Below are 18,896 nucleotides of genomic sequence, written 5' to 3' on the forward strand. Positions count from 1 at the left end.
GTGGCAAGCTGGTAAGGACAGTTGAAAGTTTCAGTCTTTCTGGGCTGCAGTTTCCTTAAAAAAAAAAAAAAATTTTTTTTTTTTTTTAATCAAATGCTGGAGTGCCTGGGTGGCTCAGTCGATCAAGCGTCTGCCTTTGGCTCGGGTCATGATCTCTGGGTCCTGGGATCAAGCCCTACATTGGGCTTCCTGCTCAGCAGAAAGTCTGCTTCTCTCTTTATATCCCTATGCCCCTCCTAACCTCTCATTCTCTTTCTCTCTCTGAAATAAAATCTTTAAAAAAAAAAAATCAAATGCGGTCTGTATTCCTTCATCATAAGACATATCCCTGGATGGAATTTCTCAAAACTAATGAGGTGGGGATGGGAGGAGGTGAGGATGTCCTATCTTTAGCATGTTTTCTTATTAGCACTTCTATACTGCGCACTGATTTGAATTTAGTTGTTGGTATTTTTTTTCTCATTTCTCACAAGCACTTTTCAATTTATCTTTTTATTTATTAATAAGGAAGCATTAATAGGGCAGAAAGGGAATAGTAAGGAGTTAAAAATAAGCAGGAAAAAATATGACTTGGTGAGTAGATTTTTCTAGGTGTGTTGGCCTATGAGAAAAATGACCAAATTGAAATCGTTTTAAAATTATTTGTTCCTGGGCCTGTCTTCCCCACTAAATTATATGCTCTTCTATGGGGGATATGTCATCTCTTATACATTTATATCTCACCAGCATTCATTAGGAGTATCTGGCATTTAATAGGTGCTTATTATTTGTCTGCTGAACTGAACTTAACCAATGGCATCTGGCAGGACTTGATATAGGACATAAGTTGGAAAGATACTGCTCTGTGTTTTCTTTCAACAACCAGGACTGACCAAGTTCAAAACCAAAACATTACATTGGAAAAAATAACTTTCCAGCCTTCTAATATCTTTTAGTCCTTCCTGCCTAAAACAGCACAGAGCTGATTCCTATTATCAAATTGCATACAGAAACCTCATCCCTGCTATAACAAGAACAACGAATTTATTGAGCAATTACTATATGCCTGGCACAGTCCTATGTCGTAGATGAGTTACCTCATGTAACTGCCAGAGGAAGGAGCATTATGGTAGAGGCACTCATCTCCATTTTATACTTGTAGAAACTGATGTATATGGAAACTTAGATACCTTTCCCCGGGAGCTGTATAAAACTTTCCCCAAATACAAACCTAGTGAGTGGTAGAGAAGAGATTCAAACCCGGAAAGTCTAGCTTCTGCCTCCATGTTCTTAGCCACTACCCTATATCTCCTCTTCGCATGAAGTAGCCGTGTAGACAGAAGAGCCTTGATGGGTGGTTGTGGAAAAAGAAGAGGTAAAGCCAGGTGGTGCCTCCTGGGAGAAAAGTAAGGCAGTGTCCTGTGTCTACACTGGCTCCCTGTGGGGTGGAGCCAGTCTGGCAGCAATGTCTTCCTCCCTGTGACATGTTTCAAAACAAACATGGTGACCAGACAAGGCTCTGACCTAGCTAAATGGATTAGCTAGTGATTTCAGTTAACACTACCAGCACCACCAGCCAGGCTGGCTTTCTTTCCCCACATGCTCTTCTTTAATTGGAACAGAGATAATTGAAAGATGACATTATGTGAATAATATAGTGTACAAATGAGAAAAGGTGTCAGCATCCGACACAATGGAATAGAAAGGTTAGCTTCAACGAGACCAGCTGGTATTAGGGACTGTGGCTGCTACTTAATCCCTAGATTTACAGAGTTTTATTGATTTAAGGAATATCCTGAAACTTGTTGAAGTGAGTCCCTCCGCAGTCTAGACTTTTTACAGCTACTTACAGAGGATAGCAAGCTCGGAAAAGCTATTGGAAGGAGGGGTGAATAAATTAATTAATCCTGGAAATAAAATTTTTTGTGTACACACTGAGTTCTTTTCACTGGTAGCCCAACTCATGCTCTAAGTCGAAGCTTTGTATGTAGAAATATGGGGGAATGGTTAAAGACAATAATAAATCCTTGGGCTTCTTCATGCTGTGAAATAAGTAGAGGATTTAATCAACCTCCTTAGAAATAAATGGGCAGGGGATCCCTGGGTGGCTCAGCAGTTTGGCACCTGCCTTTGGCCCAGGGTGTGGTCTTGGAATCCTGGGATCGAGTCCCGCATCCGGCTCCCTGCATGGAGCTTGCTTCTCCCTCTGCCTGTGTCTCTGTGTCTCTCATGAGTGAATGAATGGAATCTTAAAAAAAAAAAAAAAGAAAGAAAGAAATGGGCAAATGAAAGAAAGCAACCTCATTTTGTCATCTCCTCATGGGAGATCTCCCTATGGCTCCAGATTGCTGTTCCAAAAGGCTATCTCTGTAGTGACTGTTACGAATTCAGAAAAAGTTTTCTCTAGACAGAACATTATAAATTGTGGATAGAACCCCAGGCTAACCCACACATAGAGTGTAACTAAAATGCTACATATTTGTTACAGAAAGAAAAAAGTAGAAAATAATCCTGTTGAAATATCTTAGGGAAATTTAATATCATTTCACTTTGAAGGCAAATGCTTAAGAAACAGTTTTACTTGAAACTTGGCTCAGAGAAATGGGGTTCTGGTGCAGATATTGAAGGGGTTTCAGGGAACTTGGAAGAGGTTGGAGGTTTATAGCACAAGTCTGATGTATCCCAAGAGTCAGGAGCAGTCCCTGACACATTGTGGGATGGGAAGTGAATACATACGGATGCATGGTGATGGAACTTTATTTTCACTTCAGGAAGTCTGACTTCACCATGTCTTATTAAGGCATAATCATTAGAGCTGTATTCGTCTCAGAGATGAAATCAAGAGAGGGAGAGGGGGGAGAAGGGGAATGCTGAGAAGCATTGATGTAAGAATCAGGTTTTGTTTGAGACATAATTAATGAACATAAAGAAAAAGCCAGAGGTAACCTCGCATGGTCCTCACCTCCTCATTCTTCTACCCAAGGGACAAGGAAGAAGGGGATAGTAAAGGGTTTGTGTTTTGCACTTCCTGGGCCAGCCACCAAGAGGCGCTGTCGGGCCAGAACAGTTCAGTTGCTGGCCAGAGAGCTCTTTGCAGGTGGAGAAGAGAAAGGGTGGTAGATCTTTAATGGATTATACGTAGGAGATATATCTTAAATCCTCACTAATGAATGAAAATACTAACCCGGTATGAGATATTGGAAAGAGCACTGGGCAAAGAGTCAGAGCTGCATTTCAGTTTTAGCTCCTCTACTTTCATAGTCTCATGACCTTGGCCAGGTGTGGATTTCTTGTTTTTTTAAACTTATTTGAAACTTAGTTCTCTTTTCTGTAAAATGTGGCTAAAAACTTCCTTCCTTGCCTACTTCAATTGTGATCCAGTGAGAGTCGGCTCAAGAAACAACCTAGAAAACTGTACAATGACATTCACGTTTCCAGAAGTGTAATGATTTATTCATCTAGAAAAGCGAAGATGCTGGGCCAGATGACCTCTGAGATCATTTGTCCTCTACAATTCTAACGATCAGCATGGCCTGGGTTTAAATGATCATGCTATTCCTCAACAACAGTTTACTAATGTCACTGACCTGCTGAAAGGGAATACCGTAGCATATTCCAGGCTGTGTCCCTGGTTTGCTGAACACTTTGTGCCTGAACACTTCAAAGGACGACTAAAGAGCCCTTGAAACATTTTGAACCAAGGTGCTTTTTAATATCCAGCCTATCTGTTAAAGTAACGTGACCAAAGAATTTGCCATCTAACCTGGAACACATAGGTGTGAAAGGGGCGCTATGAATAATTACATCAAGACAACAGCATACATCAGAAGTGTCCCAGGTGAACCTGGACATCTGGTCCCCTTGTTGTAAAACTTTAAATTTCTCACTTAGGTGTGGGATAGTAAAAATATTCCTGTTGAATTCAGGTATCTGCACTGCTGTTACAGAGTAGCAAGATGCAGTTCTGTTAGAACCTTGGAGAACAGAAACGCATATTCCTAACCATGGTAGGGAACAGGAGGCTGCTTTTGCTCCTAAGAAATCATATTGTTGCAGCTTGTGGTTAAAGATAAGAGAATACATTATAGCTTCAAATTTCCTGACCTTTCATTTTTATTCCACTTTGAATAGGTAGGATAGGAATTTGTCTGATGGGATGAATATGCTTGCGCCTCTGCCTGTTTCGGGTATTGTTAGTATGGTTGTGCTAATGCTTAGTGAGTGTGAATATTCATTACATCTCAAACAGACTTTGGTCCTATGATCAAATATAAACAAAGGAACAAAAAACGGCTTGTACTAGAATTTTCCACCGACACAGCCATGTGCTCTGGGCTTTTCAAACCAGATAATCCAGGAGGGGTGAGACTTGTGAAGTAAATTGAATGATTAAATCTCTTTGAAAATGTCTCATGCCCTAATACACCAAGAAATCAGACAAATAGATTTCTGCTGGGGGAGGGGGTGTGGATCCCAATATTTTCTAAAGAAAACCATTAAACATAAAGAAAAATTTGCATTACTAAGGCTAGAAGCAAATAACAGAAAAGCCAACTGTCTAAACAGTTTGTAGAGAGGAAAAGTGGCACGAGTAAGTAAAATGGCTGATTATAAATACACTTAAAAAAAAGATTTATTTATTTTAGAGAGCAAGAGGTAGGGGGGAGTAGATGAAGAAGAGAGAATCTTCAGCAGACCCCTCGCTGACTGAGGAGCCCAACTCCGGCGCTTGATCCCATGACCGAGATCATGACCTGAGCCAACATTAAGAGTCAGATGCTTAACCAATTGAGCCACCCAGGCGCCCCTATAAATATCCTTTTTATGTTTAAGTTATTCATTTTTGGTTACCCATTTAGCTCCCTAATTCTGCTTGACCAGGAGAACATTAATTAAATTAATTAGAGCAATAGGCTGCAGGGTAGGGAGAGATAGATTTCTTTCTTAGAAGAGGAGAGGTGCTCAAAATCTTTTTAAACACTGATCATAGAGATCAGTCTGGTATTTAAAAAATCAAATCCAAAAAAAAAATAAAAAAATAAAAAATAAATTTAAAAAAAAAATAAAAAATCAAATCCAGTGAAGCCACACACAGATAACTGAGAGTCAGGTAGATATGTTATATTGCTCTGTAGCCATTTTTTCAAACAAATTAGAGTATTTTTCTGGAGAGTTTTTTCCCAGTGCCTGACTCTGAAAAAGGCTGCCTGTTTGTAATTCTGGGGACATTTCATCATTTTTTTTTAAAGATTTTATTTATTTGTTCATGAGAGACACACACAGAGAGAGAGAGAGAAGCAGAGACACAGGCAGAGGGAGAAGCAGGCTCCATGCAGGCAGCCCGATGTGGGACTCGATCCCAGGTCTCCAGGATCACACCCTGGGCTGAAGGCAGCGCCAAACCACTGAGCCACCCAGGCTGCCCTCATCATGATTTTTTAAAAATAATTTTCTTAAAAATTATTTATTTATTAGAGAGAATGAGAGTGTGAGCACAGCAGGAGGAGTGGCAGGCAGAGGGAGAGGAAGTGTCCATCATGATTTTTTTTTTAAGTGTATACTGGATTCTACAATATTTTTGCCTGAGCCCTAATTACATAGTAAGGAACAGTAGTTAGGGACTTCCATGGTATCGCACATGCGTGATCCGTAGATGGTTAGGCTGCCTGTTTGTAGGCCGTTGTAACCTGTCTAATGCAAGTAGGTTGTTTGTACACTTTGAAATGTCTAGAAAAGACTCTTTGAAGAATGGAGTTATCTCTATGCAAATATACTTGAATCGATTATTATTTTTTATGGTCCAACCACTATTCTTATTTTATGACTATAATTAGGTAATGAGTAAAATGACATGCACCTGGTACTTTTTAGTGCTCCAAGTCATGTCAAAGTCCAACCATGCATGCTGCTTGTTGCCGTGAGACTCAGTTATACGGGCTTTATTTTTTTACCCAGTTGTTTTTATGAACAGGTGTTCAACTAATGGGATAAACAGAGGATGTGCAGCTACAGCCTTCTTATTAACGTAAGACTAACATAACATAACTTCATTTCAACATAATTGAAAAGGACAGATACTTCACAAAGTCCAGCTTGGGGGATAACTCTGAACCTCCTGTAGGTCGTTCCTCTAGCATTAGAGGGATGTTGCAGAAAGGCTGGGTGGGCGGGGAACCTGGATGCCTCAGTCAGTTAAGTGTCTGCCTTCGAACCAGGTATAGTGCTAATGAAAAAGGAGATGACCTCCCCCTTTCTCTAGTCCTGCTTCATTCATGCCAAAGCCAGCCATCTCCAAAGGATGCTATTCTACTCCCCAGGAAGGGTATGAACAATATGTAATAAGGGAACAGACCCTTCCAAGCGCTAGTTATTGATTTTGAGTTTTTTCTAAAGATAAATTTCACTCTGGGGGACTAGTAGGCTAGAAATTTGAAAGGAGAGAGGGGCATAAGAGCTAGAGACATTGTTTATATAACTTTCTTAGGGAGAAACCACACAGGAAGGAAATGAAACTACAGCAGTGAAGACTAGACTATTTAAGCATATCTGTCATGTCCTTGAGAATTCCAGGAAACTTCCAGGCCTCTAGGTCTGGTGGCTAGAATGACAGCCATTGGTTTCCATACACACTAAGAGATTAGAACGGATCAATGTCGCCTTAGATTGTGTCTGGTTTTGTTTTTAACATCAAAGGACAAAGTAGTTTTGAAAGATCTGGAGGATTTTCATGTTTGGCCACATTTTATCAAAACTACCAGAAGCAAATTACAAGAAATTACATGAGGATGGGTAAAAATTAACTTCTCTACTTTTAGAAGAGTTTCTATCATTATCCAAACATGGCCATAAGCTAACATTAGAACCTGAAGCAAATAGAGTAATTTGACCTTGTGGCGAACATTTCCTTGAACCCCCAGCGTTCATGTTGAACTTCTGTTTGGCAAGCCAATATAAATATATCAGCTCTTCATCTGGGCTGTACAGATACATGCTTCCCACGAGGACCCTGAGTCACAGAGAGAGTGAGTGACTTGGCAGAGAGACCAGAATGGTCTAGGTTCCAGAGCCAGCCTCAGCCACCAACTGATCCTAAGATGCACGACAACTCACTTTATTCTTAAACTTTTATGCATTGTATTCATAGGTGGCCATATAGTTTATTGCTCAGGCCAAGTATTTTTTAAAAACGAAAGGCGGGGGTGGAGGGGGGTAGCTATTAACAATCCACTGGGACAACTGATATTTCGGGCTTCCTCTGCTTTAAAATTCCATTACAACTGAATTAGAACCGAAAATAGGACCCAGATTCCTGAACATCAGACCCATACTCTGCTCCCTAGGCTGGCCTATCATCTGCCAGGACTTGTCTACACTGGGAGTCTGAGGAAGAGTGTTTAACATATTGCTTGAAGATTGATGAAAGGAGTTACCCAGCAAAGAGAAAGGACAGCCTGACCTCTACCTGTTTGGTCACGTATCTACACACCCAAACCCCACATGTGTTCACCCCACATGTGTTCAGAATCAACAGCCCTGGAATGCCAAATCCACATCAGGGTCATTGGAAGGTGGGGTGGTGAAGGGAGCCAGGGTCAGGAAGAGAACAGGTGCACACACCCCCTGCATCAGGAGAATCCTTCATATTTGCAGCCTCAAGCCAGTTCTCCACCGGCCTGCCCAAGGCGAGTAGACAGGATGGCTGTGGTCCAGGGGCTGCCTCGGGATCCCCAGGTGCTGGCTTTTAAATGGGCAGGTGAGCACTCTATAAATTATTGTGGGCCACATGCCATCCTTCTGCCAACAATTTCATCTTTGCATCCTTCTGTTGACCGGCCCCATTCACTCGGCTTTTTAAAAGTTTGAGGAAGCCATCGACAACATCTTAAAAATTAATCTGGGTTAGGTCATGACACAGCCTTAAAAAAAATGTCTGAGTGAACTAAACCATGCCATGCTCCATGCTAAGAGAATTTGAAAACAAAGGGGAGGGGAAACTGTTTAAAGAAAAAGCCATCCAGGGCAGCCCAGGTGGCTCAGCAGTCTAGCACGGCCTTCAGCCCAGGGCCTGATCCTAGAGACCCAGGATCCAGTCCCATGTTGGGCTCCCTGCGTGGAGCCTGCTTCTCCCTCTGCCTGTGTCTCTGCCTCTCTCTCTCTCTCATTAGAAAAAAACAAAACAACAACAACAACAAAAAAAAAAAACAAAAAAAAAACAAAAAAAAAGAAAAGGCATCCAAAGAAGGCAGAAATTCGGTCACTGGTCTACAAAACTACTTTCTCCCCTGTGCAATCATGCCACTCATATTTCAAAAAAGTATTACTCTTGGTGAAACTCTGAATGGCAAGAGGAAGCAAACAGCAGCACTAAACCAGTGTTGGCTGCCTGCCCCCCCTTTCCACCGCCAAGCCAGTTGCCTAATCCTTCCCTCCGGAGTGTAGGGCTCCGTCTCCCCGACTCCCAGGAGCCAGGATGGTGCTCACCTTCTTCCTCCCGTCCTCAATGCCACGCTCCCCGGGGAAGACTGTGCCCTCTGGCTGCCCAGCTGCTCTGGGCTCCAGCTGCCTGCAGACTTTGCTTCCCTTGAGGGAGGTTAATCACACACCTGGCCACACCTCTCTTCAGAGGCAGGACGTGCCCCACACAACTGCCACCGGGCACCTGCCACCAAGAGCTGCGGCAACCTCAGCTTTCCAAATGGAAGAAAGGGTTGGTGAGGACCCCGAGTCACAGGAACTGAGGGGGCCCCTTGCCCCAGGCTGCAGGACTGGGTCCCCAAGGAAGGAGGCCCCTTGTCACCCAGGCTAGGCAAGCTGCCCTGCCAGTGCCAACCTTCCACATGGGAGAAGGAGCTAGGTAATCTTTATAAGGCCCCATGAGCAGAATTTCTTGACGTGCAACCTCCACTGTAGTGTCCTTACGGTGGCGCTCTGTTTTTCAGGAAGATAAATGTAGTCATGGTTAATAAGCACGAACGCATGGCACAGTAGACCAATTCAGAGAAAGCATCTGTCAGCCCCACGGTCCGTAGGGAATTCTCTGTGCAGTGTGATTTGAGGAATTCTACTGCAAACCCCCAAACTTGGTATATTTTCCCCCAGCAAGTTGCTTGGAATTCTCACCACGAAGGCCTATACACACATTTCCCTAAAACTTCGATTCCCCTGATTGCCTCTAATGGTAATTATATTTAAATGACATTTCAAAGAATTCCCAGATATGTTATCTTGTTAGAACCTATTTAATATACTGGGGGGCAGGGGAGAGGAACATAACTCATTAAACAATTATTGTCTATTAACATCATAACTATAATTAGTTTTCCAGAGACAGAGGCAAAGCCCTGAGGGGAGGAGACCCTGGAAGCCAGATGCGTTTGGGCTGGAAGGGAGCTGAGAAATCACCTGAAACATCTAGTGGCCCGGGCAGAGGGGGTGAGGTGTGTGGTCCCACGGGCACCCCTGCACCCACACAGACAGGAACAGCGGTAGCCACAGAGACAGACTTCACCCACTCATGCTTCTGCCCGGGGCTGAGCTGGAAATCACAATGAAAAGCCCCCGTGGTGCCAAATAGACTCATTCCAATGCCGAGAACTCGAGCTACTTCCCCAAAGAACATCTTGGCCCAGTGCACCCCTCCCCGCCCCAGCAGAGTGTCTGCTGTGAATCTCTCAGTGACTCTAATCCTCCGAATTATCCCAGATATTTTTGAGGGAACAAAAGGAAGCATTCGTTTTTGCAACATCCCTTCTCACCATTCCCTTCTCATGCATTAGCACAATCCTTAAATAATGCACCTTTGAGGTTCTGGGTAATTCTTCCCTCTGGCTGCCCTAAGTGTGTCTGAGTTCCATGAATTTGCTTGAAATGCACCCGATGCCCCATCCTAGCTAGAGCTGGAAGTGTGGTTTTGAGGCCCCTGTGGTCTCAGGGGTTCCTCTTCCTCCAAGATCCTGCTGCTGTCTTCCTTGGGTCATAGGACTCGGTGGTTGTATGGTCAGGGGCAGACCCACCCGCTCTCCAGGCTTCCCTGGCCTCGTGTGTCAAGGGAGAGGTTGGGGTTTCAATTAGTTCTCATCCCTGGCAGCACACATTAGAATCACCCAGGGAGCTGACAAAAACAAAACAAAACAAAAACCCATAATGCCAGGACTGCACACCCAGGGATCCATATTTAATTGGTTGGGTTGGGGCCCATCCTAGGTATTTTTAAAAACAGTTTTCCAGATCTGTAATTGCTGAGTTAGATGATCTCTGGAATCTTCCAAGTTCCATAAAACCCCACAATCCTGACAGTCTGATGATCCATTTTATTTATTGAATTAACTTTTTTTACAAACATACTTCTTATTTTCAGGATGTTGCATAGGCTGGTTTTTAGAAATGCCTTTAATTATACAGAAAACAGTATTGTTTGTTGAGGTATAATTGGCATGTCATACTGCACATGTCTTGAAGTGTATGATCTGGTAAGAAATGGTTACCACAATCACAATAGTGAACATGTCCATCACCCCCAAAAGTCTCCCGTGCCTCTTGGTAATCCTGTCACCCCTCATCTCCCCCCTTCTCTTCCCCAGGTAACCAACCACTGATCTGCTGTTACTATAGTTTGCATTTTCTATCATTTTATACCAATGGAATCATACCATATATTCTATTTTTCACCTGGCTTCGCGTTACGTCCTTATACTTCAGATTTCAAGCTCTCTGAGAACAGAAGCCACCTTTTGTTTATTTTCTCTTCCCTTGGGCCCCCAACTTATCTTTGCCCAGAGAAACCCCTTTATCAGTATTTCCTTGATGGGAATCAGACCTTTGTGACCTTACAAGTGAGCTTCCGTTTGGTGGCCAACTCCCCACTACCTCTCTGCAGATTCCTAGTGAGCAGGTTTCAGCTCAGTTTAAAAATAATGCATTAGAAAAAAATAATAATAATAATGCATTAGCTTAAGTGCATTCATTTGGGGTCCGTGGGGTTCTAGGGCTCCAGAAAATGAATGTCAAGGCATGTGTTGGGGGCAGGGGGAACTACCTGGGAAAGGTCCTTGGCTTTTTCCAGATTCTATTTTTTCTTTTGCATTTTAAAATTTTTATTTAAATTCAATTAACATAAAATGTATTCTTGGTTTCAGAGGCAGAGGTCAGTGACTCATCCGTCTTATGTAACACCCAGTGCTCATTACATCATGTGCCCTCCTTAATGCCCATCACCCAGTAACTCCAGTCCCCCAACCCCCTCCCCTCCAGGGACCCTCAGTTTTCTGTGATAGTCTCTAATGGTTTTTCTCCCTCTCTGAGTTCATCTTGTTTTATTTTTCCTCTCTTCCCTTATGACCCTCTGTTTTGTTTCTTAAATTCCTCATATGAGTGAGGTCATATGATAATTGTCTTTCTCTGACTTATTTTGCTTTGCATAATACTCTAGTTCAATCCACATCATTGCAAATGGCAAGATTTCATTTTGTTTTTTGATTCGCCAGATTCTTAATCACCAGATTCTTGCTTTATTCCTATTAGAATCCTACATGTATTTCATTTATATGATGCCTAATTGTAACTCCTCTACTGTCTGGCTCCTCTCTCCCTCCCTTCCCCTCTCCTCAGAATCTTGATTTTGTTCTCTGCCTGCTTTGGTTATGCCTCACCCTACTTCACTAGGGACACTACGGGCCCCTCCAGTGGCAGGCGCTGCCCCACGGGAACTTTTGCATTCCTCATTTCTTCAAGACCTTCTCACCTAAGTTATGTGGAGTGTCATGCCTCTTTATTCAATGATTCTTATTGCATCTTACGTACACTCCACCTGATTACCTGGATACCATTGTGGTTCAAATATCGCAAACCTGCATTTCCTCAAAACCCCAGAGCATGGGATTCCTTTTTATCTTAAACAAGATCGGTGTTTGCATTGTTGTAAATAAGTATTATAAGAACCAGGCGTAACAAAAAACAGCACCGCAAATTCACAGCTGAGCCACCTCTACTTAATCCAGAGGTACCTCCTCTTACTCCCCTGTATCATACACACAAAAAAATATTTAAAAATAGGGATCCCTGGGTGGCGCAGTGGTTTGGCGCCTGCCTTTGGCCCAGGGCGCGATCCTGGAGACCCGGGATCAAATCCCATATCAGGCTCCCGGTGCATGGAGCCTGCTTCTCCCTCCGCCTGTGTCTCTGCCTCTCTCTCTCTCTGTGACTATCATAAATAAATAAAAATTTAAAAAAAAATTAAAAATAATGCTCTGATTTTAGATCGAGATGAATATTAGCAACATCAGCCTCCAAATGATAAATTCATATGCATCTGGCACAGTCATACAAACACCAGTTTCCAAGTGTCTTCCAGAGACAAGAGAGAGCAAGCAAAACATCTCACCTGCTGGTCAAAAGGCCAAGATAGACTCCACCTTGCCCCCAACGCCCCTCCACCCCTTGCACCTTCTCAAGGCTCTGGTATCTTGCACCCAGCAATGTTCTTTGGCTCCCCACTTGGGACCAGCTCTTAACTTTCATTGTCCCTCTCACCATTACCGTTCCCCCCCCTCCCACAGAACAGCAAATACGGTAACGATGGCATTTCAGTCCACTTTCTACACAATTTCAATCCTGTGCAATAAAGGCAAACCTCTGAAAGCTACTTACGTGGAGGTGGCAAAGGCAACCCTAGGTTGGGAAGCAGAGTTTGCTGATGCCAGCCCGCTTAAATAGCTGGCTTGGCTGACGCAGGCTGTTGATGGCACGCTTATTTACGCCCGTGAATGCACGCTCAAGCAAGGACCTGAAAAACCTGCAGTGTGGGCAGCAGGGAAACCGCTGAACATGTGCCCAGGTTACATCTCTCCTGGTTATTCGGGTTTGATATGCAGGCGGTGACTTCTGAGTTTCATGGAACTTTCTCAGCACCCCCTTCTTATCCCTGATCTCTTTCTTCACCAAGTAAGAGGCTTCCCCAAGACTACATGAGAGGTGCCGCTGGGAGGAAGGAAGAAACAAAGGACCCTGGACCCTTGTGCCAAGTTCCTTATTTTGAATGGGTTTCCAGTTAGATGTAGCCTCATTTTAAGCCATAGGCTTGGTGAGGTTGATTTCACAGCTCTGCGGGCTGGATGCCAAGCTAAGAGCCTGGACAGTTGCCCAATCAATGAAAAGTTGTGGTTCTTTTTTTTTTTTTTTTCAGGCACAGAACGTACAAACAAAGAACAGTTAGAGGGGAGGTTTAGGCTAGGATGATACAATTTTAGGTCCCCTTCAAAAAAGATGTTTTCATTTCTTTCTTCTGTGTCTATACTTTCGTCTCGACGTCCCCTCCCCTTCCTTTGTTAATGAAATTCCTATCTAAGAGTTGAAAGATTCCCCACGAGAGCTCAAATAAAAAGCCAGTGTGTGAGCAAGCCTGTGGGAAGATGTTCTCCAAGCGTGAGTATGTTCAGTGGGTCATGTGACTGTCAGTGGAAACGTGTCTGAGGGTGAGGGTATGTGTGTGGGTGTGGGGACCCGGTCAGTGGCTGTTTATCTGTTTTTTTTTATGGCTAGATATGGCAATTCATAGTCAATAGCAGCATGCTAAACACATTAGGTGGTATGATTTTGAGAGAATGAAGGAAGGGAGATAGAGCTTGGTGAGATCATTTATGGGAGTATCTGTGGGGATTTGCCGGGTCCACAGCACAGGCTGGTAAGTGCCACCCAGATTTACACAGCCTATATTCTTCACTTCACTGGACAAAGAAAGAGCCCACTTGATTCTCTCGGGAACAGCAGCCGTATGTGAAAGAAGAACAGCAATCGCTAAGAATATTCCTTTCTCTCTTGGAAAAGGGGGTAATGGTTATAAAACATGTGTGGGAGAATAGTAGAGACAGAGGGCCTGGCCTATCCTAACCCTGGTTACCAGAAGAATTCTTTTGTTGCCTAATTCATTGCCTAACTTTTGACTGTTCTATGGCCAAATCTGGATTCTGACCCCCCAGATTTCTTGAATGCAGGGTCTATGTCTTGTTCGCTTTTTGACACCGACAGAGCCTGGCACAAATGCTTCTACCAATGACAATGACGATGGTGATGATGACATCTGGGTTTACACTGAGGACTGATTTGAATCAATATTTAAAAAGTTGTTTCAGAATGTTTTCAGTTGTCCTTGTTTGTTTATCATCTGTCTTCTAGAATGTGATTTCCATGACCTCAACACCCTTGCAGTCTCGCCCACCCTCGTAACCCCAACACCCAGCACAGTGTCTGGCGCATGGCAGGTGCTCAACAGATATGTGCTGTCTGCTTAGTTTCTAAATTCCTTTGACGGATGTGCGACCCAACAGACCAAACGTCTGGAATCAGTAACGTCACCTTGGTTCACACATGTTTCTTTTGCTCTTGTATAATGTGTTGGCTGTAAGCGATTCCTCATTATCCGCTGTATCATGGAGATGAAACTAAAAGTGGCAGAGACCATAGGGCAGTTTGACATCACTTAAGAACTCTGTAGGTATGTGGTTTCAGGTTGCTCGCTGATGCAATGAGATTACCAAGAAGCCAGGCATTTTCTGTGTTCTATTTTGCAGTCTTCAGTGTGGTGGCATTGCTTTTTTTCATGGTGGTGAGGTTGTTGTGGTAGCTTGGTATAACCTATCCTTAAATGAAAAAAAGCAAAGACAAGTGGGGAGGGAAATAGGCTTTCTCATAGTGTCCCTCTTTGTTTGTTAGACACGTCTTTCCAGAAGCCATTAGCAGACTTCCAGTTGTGTCCCCTTGCTGAGAACTGGGTCAAATGGCCACCACACTGGCTAAACCCATCATCTGCAGAGAGGAAATGAATCGGGCTGACTGTGGTTCCTTTTATGGGCCCCAGAGAAGGATCTACCTTTCCCAAACAAATTTCCCTGATATCTGCACAAAATCAGGATTCAGTTAACAGGGCAGAAGTAGAAAAGTGCTACCAATAATTCTACCAATCTAAGGAATCCTTTAAAGTCTGATAACCTAGGGGCACCTGGGTGGCTCAGTCCATTCAGTGGCCAACTCCTGGTTTGGGCTGAGGTCATGACCTCAGGGTCCTGGAATAGAGCCCCCCAAGTCCGGCTCCATGCTCAGCAGGGAGTGTGCTTGGGATTCCCTCTGCCCCCCTCGCGCCTCCCCCCCTCGCACACGCACACTCAATCTCCCAAATAAATACATAAATCTTTAAAGTCTGATAACCTAAACCCCTTTACAGCTTGAGTGCCAGTCCAGGCCATGACAATTGTGCTTCACTCTATCAGCTCTCTGTTGCATGCACTTTTTTTTTTTTTTAATGAAAAAAGCTTACTTCAACTCTCAGCAAAATTAAAACTATTTCAACAACCCACAAATAAGGGAAATAGCTGGCTACAGTGAAATTTCTTTTTTGTCTGCAGGTTTAGATGATAAGTCTGCATCACTACTGATTTTTTGCATATCCAAGGAATAGCATATAATCTCGCAGCCTCTTCTCCTATGTCAGTTGGAATTGATGATGCTGTTATTTCTCAGAAACATCAAATCTAATACTGCAACTAAGCACAAAAACGTTGCCAAATAGTCTATAAGGGTTTCAGACTCATTTTCCTGCTCCTCCTCTTGTCTACTATATTTCAGTGGAGTCCCATATTCCCATGTTTGCATCTAGGAGCTCTAGCTACTGCTTCAGATGTGAAAACTGGAAACATGGTTGACACAGTAATTCTCACCTCGTTTTCATTTTCTCCTGGTGATTAGCAAACTTCAAATTAACACACAGATAGGTAATTTTGTTTTCCTTTTCTTTGCTGTTCTAGACTTTTTCCATGTGGTGGACTTGAGGAACTCTTCGTTGTCACAGATCAAGAGAGTTAGGATGAAGGATGTCATCAAAAGAACATGTCTGGGAGATGGTCGGTGACTCAGTAAATGTTTGTTGAGTGACTGGAAGAATGCTGGAAAGGAGTCTGGTCTTCTGTATGCAGGCTTGGATTCAAGTCCCATCTCTGCCACTTCCCATCTGTGTGAGCCAGGACAAGTTATACAACTTCTCTCAGACTCAGTTTCCACATCTATAAAATAGGTTTGCCACAAGGACTAGAGATAATATATGTAAGCTGCTTAGCATAATGCCTGGAACATAGTATATGCTCAATAAATAGTAGTTACCACTAATAGCTACGACAAGAAGCCCGTTTTTCCTTAGTCATCTTCACGAAGCCCACACATGGTGGGCACAAAATAGTGACCCTAAAGCCCCGATGCTAGAGCCAACAGGAGTGTTTGCTACATAGAAGGCAGTGATATCTGGACAGTGGGCAGCAGCTATTCCTTTCTGGCTCAAAGCCAGAGATCACCAAAGTGCAGAGGGCCACTTCATGAGTGAGGAGCATGCAATGGTAGTGGGAGAGAGAAGCCTTTCCCTAGGGAACAGAAAACTCTCAAAGACATTTAAGACAATTGATCACAAGAGATACAAACCTCCCCAGGGCCAAAATCTGACTTGGACAGAAGCGAATTAGGAAGAAGAGTTACCAGAGTGTAGAAGCATACTTGCTGAGAGCTCTGCCCCCAAGGTGTAAACCTGCAGAGAGACCAAGAATCTCATCCCATGTGCAGATGGTGTGGAAACGCCGACTCCCAGGGCGCCCTGCCTGGGCCCAGCCTGGCTGGAGGGAAAACAGCGCAGGAAGTAGCAAATGACAGGGAACATGGACCAGAAAGTGATGGCAGCTAACCTAGGCTGGAGATGTTTCCCTTGGCTGCTCCTGCCAGAGGGCTTCACGAGGTCCCTGGTGAGGAGGGACTGAGTTCTAACAGAACCACACTCTGTAGTTTGTTGTGAGCCAGTAGTGATTAGGTCATTCTTTCAGTGAACTGCAGGTGTTTCTTTCCAAGTGTAGATTCCGTCATCTGACCTAATCCACCTGTTGTCCTTGAGGAGTCCTGAGTCCGTGGATGATGAGGAGTCAGGATGCTGTGGCCCAGCCACAGTGCCCACTGCAGAAGAGGCCTGGGAGGGCTGTTCCAACTGGTGTGGTCCGTGTTGTCTTTACTCTTTGACTTAAAAGTCATAGTCTCCTCTCATTCCCTTTTGTTTCAGCCAGAGTCTAATGAATGGGGAGGTCACAAGCATCATTTTCCCCAGAAACCCCTTCATGCTCTTGGTCAGAGGAAGGGGAAGGCCCTTGGTAATGGGGAGTATCGGGCATCTGTGGAAAGAGGGAGGGAGAGGGGGCCTCTGTCTTCACCCACACATGTCCCCAAATGTGTCCACTCCTTGCCCTCAGTATTAGGACTCACTGCTGCCAGCAGGAGCTGCAGGGTGACATTCTCAAGGGGGGGTGAACCCTCACCTAAGAGGCGGCTCTTCCATGAGTGACAGGAAGGTGTCACCATTTGGGGCCACCTCAGCCTGATTGTCATCCCCTAACACACAGGGTGAGGAAAGAGAGTCCCCACACCCATGACAGTTCAGGGATGCACCCTGTGCTTTTAGAAAGCAGTGGGTGGGGAGCTGGGGTAAAGAAAAAGAAAAATTACTTGACTGGGCGTCAAACTCAGGCACAGTCCATGCTATCAATCACCACACAGCATGACCTTGGTGGCCACTTCTCACGGTGACTCACTGGAGCCCCAGGCAGGCGAGGAAGAGCAGGTCTGGCCTCCTCCCCATGAGTACACCCACCCCAAGCTCTATTTAAGATATTTGACTTCTGTGAGTGATTTTACCTGGAAACAGAGAGGAAGAAGAAAGGAAAAAGGGGAGATAACAAAAACATAAAGTTGAAGACAAACCAAACAACAAAAATGCATATCTGATACAGTGGTGAAAAAGTTAGAAATACTTTGGGCTAAAATTGTGGATCTGCTGAAGGGAGAGAAAAGTTTTGGTTAGCAGCTACAGGCCTTCTCCTTCCAGCCCCCTCCTCTGCCACCTCCTCTCAGAGGTGGCAGGGCGGATTCAGCATGTGACTCCAGAAGCTCCCATCCCCTCTTCATGCCTCAGCCCCTGCCTGTGTGAGGAGGGAGTTGAACAAGATGATCCCTCTGAGGTCCTTTCTGTTTTAATCTTCTACCCTCCAAGGGGAGAGAGGCAGGGGCTACTGGGTAGACAGGAGGGACTCCCAGCAGCCATAAGGGAGGATGGCTCCCTCCACTTAGGGCTTAGAGAAATGAGAGGAAGCATCAGTGGACAGGTACAATTGCACGACTGTTGTGACACGAAAGCACTCCACTTACTACTGTTGGTAGGGATCCACTCCCCGAGACTCCTTAGTCCTCCTCCTCAACAACCTGGGCCTCCCCAAACCTCTTGGGATCCAGTAATTAGAGGGTAACACCTGGCTGTGTGTGCATAGGTACGTGTGCGTGTTTGTGCTTGGGTGTAGCAGAGGGAGCAACCAGAACTCAGCTCCAGCTACGATACTCCAAGCATGTGTTTGGTCAGTGCCTGACTTTTCAGTGCAGTCTAGAGAGACATCTTAAAAGAGAGAACCCTGATGTGGGGGAGATTAGGGAGATGGGTTGGGCGGGGTAGGTGAAGGAAGGAGGGAGAGAGGAACTATATCTGTTTCAGCCCTGAAAAAAATGTCTAATGTTCTTAATTTCTGCTTTTGGCAAAAATATGCTTTTGTCTGATTTTGTTAACCAATTCAGTGCAATTCTGCTCTGCACATTTCAGCAAAAACCTCCTTCTTCCATGGCCTTCTCTGAGGTTTCTGTAATGAGGCCCTGGCAGGGCAGTGGGCAGTAATTTAAGGTCTCTTGTAAAATGGCTTCTGATGTGGTGAATTACATAAATGGTGGTGTACAGTCTTGCGTCTGACTTTCACCTCTCTGGAGAGGCAGCTCCTGGACTGGTCTTTCCAGTGGGTTCTGAGTGACCTGCAAGAGTGCCTGGTGTCCTGAGTTGATTTCCCAAAGGTGACACTGATGAG

General features: G+C 44.3%; 1 protein-coding gene across 2 annotated transcripts in view; it reads right to left on the bottom strand.

Moving 5' to 3' along the window:
- HOPX (HOP homeobox) overlaps nt 1–12,742 on the bottom strand; it is a 28,130-nt gene extending 15,388 nt beyond the window's left edge. Inside the window, exon 1 of one of the 2 annotated variants that reach the window (XM_041726478.1) lies at nt 12,625–12,742. The gene's annotated coding sequence lies outside the window, so the exon portion shown is untranslated. Of the gene's footprint in view, nt 1–8,460; nt 8,583–12,624 lie in introns of those variants that run through there. The other variant, XM_041726477.1, reaches the window with a different exon arrangement.
- Nucleotides 12,743–18,896: the final 6,154 nt, after the last annotated feature.

This window comes from Vulpes lagopus, chromosome 12, assembly GCF_018345385.1.
Source record: "Vulpes lagopus strain Blue_001 chromosome 12, ASM1834538v1, whole genome shotgun sequence".
NCBI classification, from domain to species: Eukaryota; Metazoa; Chordata; class Mammalia; order Carnivora; family Canidae; genus Vulpes; species Vulpes lagopus.